Source organism: Neolamprologus brichardi, chromosome 5 (assembly GCF_056152115.1).
Source record: "Neolamprologus brichardi isolate AB-2024 chromosome 5, ASM5615211v1, whole genome shotgun sequence".
Taxonomy (NCBI): domain Eukaryota; kingdom Metazoa; phylum Chordata; class Actinopteri; order Cichliformes; family Cichlidae; genus Neolamprologus; species Neolamprologus brichardi.
In genome coordinates this window covers 36,333,974-36,340,409 of record NC_142108.1, presented here as the reverse complement: position 1 = coordinate 36,340,409, position 6,436 = coordinate 36,333,974, and positions in this window count along the sequence as shown.

Here is a 6,436-nt window from a genome sequence, read left to right as displayed (position 1 = left end):
CTGTCTTGTGGTGGACAAACTATGTTTTGTACTGTGGGGCATCTTATTGTGTCACCTGATTGTTCTTTAATTTTAGTTTTAGGTGTATTCTTAAAAGGTTGTACCAAGGGGGCGTGGTTATGGCGCTGAACTAGGCACACGTATTTTTGTGAGCTCCTGGCGATATTTTAGTAAGTTCCTGAAAACTGTCCTTTAACTGCGTGAACAGTGATAACTATTGCTTGTAACGAGTTATTATCGTATATCCGCGACATTATGCCGGCTAAGAAAGCACAAAATAAATCTAAGGCACACTCTTCTCTGAGTGAGGAAGACGACATCTCTGATGCTAGCAGTCAAGCTAACTCTGCAGGTGATGCTAGCCCTGGGAGTCTCCTGGACGTGAGTACTGGAATGGCCCATAACATGGATGTTATTCAAATACTCGACGGAATCAGAAATGACTTTTCCACAAAACTTGATGTGGTCCTGTCAGCGATCCAAGATGTTAAAAGAGACGTGCAGGACTTTTCGGTGCGCATGGATGGGGCAGAGATGCGCATTAGCAGTGTGGAGGACGCCGTTAACTCAGAGAAAGGCAAGACAGATGCGCTAGTTAAACAAGTGGCTCTCCTCACGAACAAACTCGAGGACCTCGAAAATCGCTCTCGTCGTTCCAACCTACGACTAGTTAATGTGCCGGAGAAAATAGAAGGAAATGACGCGGTGGCTTTCCTAGAGAAGTGGCTCCCCGAAGCGCTGGGACCAGCAACATTCCCGAGACAACCTCTCATCGAAAGAGCTCACCGGTTGCCCGGCCGGACGCAACCCAACCGACCACCCTCACCGAGAGTCCTCATCGTGAAGTTTTTAAACTTCCAAGACAAGGTTCGGGTGATGCGGGCGGCTATGGCCAAAGGGAAAGTTATTTGCGGGGGTCAAGAGGTCATGTTCTTCCCGGATCTTTCTACAGATCTCCACCGACGGAGGAGGGGCTTCGACCGGGTGAAACAGCAGCTCAGGGCGATGAACGTACGTTACGGATTAATTTACCCGGCGAAGCTACGAGTGTCATCTGGTGGACATACGCATGTCTTTGAGACGCCAGCAGATGCGGAAAAGTTCATCCGAGGTTTGCAGAATACAGAGGACTAGCAGATTATCTAATGGGAACTGCTGAATCCTTCACTATCTGCCCATAACAACTGTAGTTTGAAATTGTTGGATTTAATGGTCAATATCGCTCATCCTTACTGTTGAATTTTTTGGGGAGAGTATTTTTCTTTTTTGTGTTTACTTTGGTTTACCGTTCCTTCGTTCTCCTCAGTTGTATTGGGCATTTTATTTATCCTTTATAGATAACTAGCCACGCCCACTCGTCGATTGGGCTTTCATTTGTGTCTTGGAGTGCTGGTTGTTCGACATACAGTTGGCTCTCCGGGATGAGAGTTATGCTACAAGAAAGTTTGTAATGATCATTGTATACATACTTGTTCATGTAGGATATACATTTTCGTCAGGAGACGCAATTGTCCAGGTGGTTTGGTTTTGTTTGACCATAATGTCAGCTCGGTTTGGTCTAGCTGCTCCCTTGTTTACATTGGATCAGCGTGTGCACTTAACTGCACCCCAAGGTCAGGGGGAGGGCGGGGTAGGGCGAGGGGCTGTCCGGTTCAGGTTGACAGCTAAGGGGGTTCATTTATGGCAGATTTTGTGTTATTTGTTTGTGTTTTTGTATTTTTCACAACGTGTTGCTTTTTACTGGTTTACTCCCAGCACAACAGTTAGAGATACTGAAAGGTTTACCAACAACCAAATGAAGATACTATGTTGCACAATCTGTTGTATTAATAAGAATTGATGACTTCATATAAGAATTTTAAATTTACTTCTTGGAATGTGAGAGGAATGGTAAAAGTGGTTAAACTAAAACAGGTTATTACCAGGCTTAAACAACTTGAGTCATCAATAGCGTTTATCCAAGAGACCCATTTACTCAGAGAGGATCTGGTGAAAGTACGTAGGAGATGGCCAGGCAAAGTGCTAGCATCCTGTTGCCCTTCGCATGCGAGAGGGGTTATGGTGTTAATTCATAATTCAGTGCCTTTCCAAGTAAATAACACTATTTATGATAAAGCTGGCAGATTTTTGGTGGTTCAAGGAACTCTCTTGAAAGAGAATTTCAATTTAGTTAATGTTTATGGCCCTAATGATGATAACCCTTCATTTTTTGAGAATTTATTTCTATTGATAGCTACCCTTCCTGGTAGGATAATATTGGAAGGTGACTTAAATTGTACTCTGGACCCGAAGCTTGACCGCTCATCAGGGATAGACACTTCACACTCTCAAACAAGAAAAAAAATACAACAATATTTGAAAGATCTGAACCTCTGTGATCCATGGAGAATTCAAAACCCCAATAAAAGGGAATTCTCATGCTATTCAGCAGTATTCAAATCCCACTCCCGAATAGATTATTTTTTAATTTCCTCATCTTTGCTACCCAATATAACTAAGTGTATATATGACAGCATTGTGTTGTCAGATCATGCCCCAACCTCACTATTTTATGAGGTGGAACAAGTGAATAGCCGCTCAAACAAGTGGCGCTTGCACCCTAAATGGATACATGATTCTGACTTTATGAAATTTGTAGAAGAACACATTGATCTCTACTTCTCAATTAATACAATTCAAACAACTGCAGCCGTTAGGTGGGAAGCTTTTAAAGCATATATTAGAGGACAAATGATAAGTTTCACCAGCTCTAAATTTAACAAATTCAAACAGACAATGAACGAATTAGACAATAGAATTAGAGAATTAGAGAGAGAAGTTAACATAGATGATTCAACACAGAAAAAACAGGAATTATTGACCCTTAAAGCTAAATACGAGGAGCTGTCTATGCTTAAAGCTGAAGATGGTTTAATAAGATTGAAACAGACGTTTTATGATCAGGGTGAAAAGCCGGGTAGACTACTAGCTTGGCAGATAAAGAAACTTGAATCTGACAGAGCCATTAATATAATTAGGAACGATCAAGGGGAATTATCTACAGATCCCACAGAAATTAATAACACCTTTGTCTCGTATTATAAAACCCTATATAAATCTGACAGCCCACTGGACCGGGTAAGCTAAAATACTTTCTTGGATAGATTGATCTTTCCCTGTATTTCTGAGGATATGAAAAATGAATTGGAGAGAGAAATAAATTTCAATGACGTTTCTGATGCCATTACAAACATGAGAGGTGGTAAGGCTTCGGGTCCTGACGGGCTTCCGATAGATATTTACAAGCTATTTAAAGCAAAATTAATTCCCCCATTATTAGATGTTTATTTGGAATCCTATGAAACAGGTCGCCTCCCTGCTACATTTCGTAGTGCCCTGATAACTCTCATTCTAAAACCGAGCAAAGCGCCAGCCGAAAGCGGTTCTTACAGACCCATATCGCTGTTAAATTCTGACACCAAAATCATAGCTAAAGCTCTGGCTATGAGGCTGGAGAGGGCTCTTCCAGCCATTATACACGGAGATCAAAATGGCTTCGTTCAAAATCGTCAGGGGTTCCACAACGTGAGGAGAGTTCTCAATATAATCCACGAATGTGAAGAGTCTCCTGATACTGCAATACTATCACTCGACGCGGAGAAGGCGTTCGATCGAGTTGAATGGCCCTATCTAATTGAGGTGCTTAAGCGTTTTGGATTTGGTGATCACTTCCGCCGATGGATTGAAATTTTACTTGCTGATTCGGTTGCAATGGTATCTACCAATAATCTCATCTCTAGTCCTTTTGAGCTATCTCGAGGCACCAGGCAAGGGTCTCCGATTTCACCTCTGCTTTTTGTACTAGCCATGGAACCTTTAGCGATAGCAATTAGATCACATCCCTCGATCCATGGTATTAAAATCGGGGAGATGCTACACAAAATTGCAATGTACGCTGACGATACTATTGTGTTTCTATCACACCTTGCAGAATCAATACCATCTCTCCTGAAGTTATTCGATCAATTTAGCAGTTTCTCTGGGTTCAAAGTGAACGAAGAAAAATCATCCATTATGTTTTTAAATATGAACGAGAGGTTGAAACCAGTTGTATCCCACCCATTTGTGAATGCCGCAGAGGGATTTAAATATTTAGGCATCAGAGTAACCCCAACGATAAGCAATCTTAGTTCAGCCAATTATGAGCCCTTGGTGGTAGGGTTGTCGGATGAGATCACTAGATTAATATCATTGCCTCTTTCTTTACTGGGAAGAATAAACATAGTAAAGATGACTATATTACCTAAATTCCTATATATCTTTCAGTCAATTCCGCTGGCCCCTCCTCCTTCTTTTTTTTCCAAGACCAGAAAGCTTCTTTCTAATTTCATCTGGAACAATAGGAAGCCAAGACTCAGACTCTCCCTCTTGTATTTACCATATGATAGGGGAGGACTACAGTTTCCAAATTTAAAATGGTACTATTGGGCTGCTCAGCTGAGGACCACTATGTTTTGGTTTTCAAACGATATCTCCCTTCCCTGGTTAGCAACTGAAAGAATGTCCTCAAAGGGTCTGTCGTTAAATAGCTATTTATACTCAGCACCCTTTAAAACTTTAAAGAAAATTACTACTAATCCCTTTGTAAAAAACACTGTTGTTGTTTGGCATGAAGTACAAAAAATGTTGAATGACTCTCCTGGGTTGTCCTGTTTCTCCCCAATTTGGGGTAATGAACTCTTTGCCCCGGCTAAGAATGACATGGGCTTTAAAGCTTGGCTGAACAAGGGCATTGTGAAACTACAGGACGTATATGAGGAATATTCTCTAATGTCATTCAGTGAATTAAGGGCAAAGTTTGATTTACCGCAGAAACACTTTTTTAAGTATCTACAACTTAGAAGTTTTATTCTGGCACACTTAAACAATTCAGTGCACCAACCCCCACTCTCCATCCTAGAAACTCATGTTACAAAAAACTGTTTTGGTAAAAGACTGGTGTCCCAGTTTTATAGCATGTTAGTTGAAAACCATAAGGATAACTCTGATAGTAAAAGACGGGAGTGGATTAGTGACTTACAAGAAGATATTTCATATACTGAATGGGGTAAAATATGTTCAAAAACACACACTCAAACCATTAACACTCGTTTGAGAATGATACAATTTAATTGGATAATGCGAACATACAGTGGGGCAAAAAAGTATTTAGTCAGCCACCGATTGTGGAAGTTCCCCCACTTAAAATGATGACAGAGGTCAGTAATTTGCACCAGAGGTACACTTCAACTGTGAGAGACAGAATGTGAAAAAAAAATCCATGAATTCACATGGTAGGATTTGTAAAGAATTTATTCGTAAATCAGGGTGGAAAATAAGTATTTGGTCACCTCAAACAAGGAAAATCCCTGGCTCTCACAGACCTGTAACGTCTTCTGTAAGAAGCTTTTCTGTCCCCCACTCGTTACCTGTATGAATGGCACCTGTTTGACCTCATCATCTGTATAAAAGACACCTGTCCACAGCCTCAACCAGTCAGACTCCAAACTCCGCCATAGCCAAGACCAAAGAGCTTTCGAAGGACACCAGGAAAAGAATTGTAGACCTGCACCAGACTGGGAAGAGTGAATCTACAATAGGCAAGCAGCTTGGTGTGAAAAAATCAACTGTGGGAGCAATCATCAGAAAATGGAAGACATACAAGACCACTGATAATCTCCCTCGATCTGGGGCTCCACGCAAGATCTCATCCCGTGGGGTCAAAATGATCATGAGAACGGTGAGCAAAGATCCCAGAACCACACGGGGGGACCTGGTGAATGACCTGCAGAGAGCTGGGACCAAAGTAACAAAGGTCACCATCAGTAACACACTACAACGGCAGGGAATCAAATCCCGCAGTGCCAGACGTGTTCCGCTGCTGAAGCCAGTGCATGTCCAGGCCCGTCTAAAGTTTGCCAGAGAGCACATGGATGATACAGCAGAGGATTGGGAGAATGTCATGTGGTCAGATGAAACCAAAGTAGAACTTTTTGGTATAAACTCAACTCGTCGTGTTTGGAGGAAGAAGAATACTGAGTTGCATCCCAAGAACACCATACCTACTGTGAAGCATGGGGGTGGAAACATCATGCTATGGGGCTGTTTTTCTGCCAAGGGGACAGGACGACTGATCCGTGTTAAGGACAGAATGAATGGGGCCAAGTATCGTGAGATTTTGAGCCAAAACCTCCTTCCATCAGTGAGAAATTTGAAGATGAAACGAGGCTGGGTCTTCCAACATGACAATGATCCAAAACACACCGCCCGGGCAACAAAGGAGTGGCTCCGTAAGAAGCATTTGAAAGTCCTGGAGTGGTCTAGCCAGTCTCCAGACCTCAACCCCATAGAAAATCTGTGGCGGGAGTTGAAAGTCCGTGTTGCTCTGTGACAGCCCCAAAACATCACTGCTCTTGAG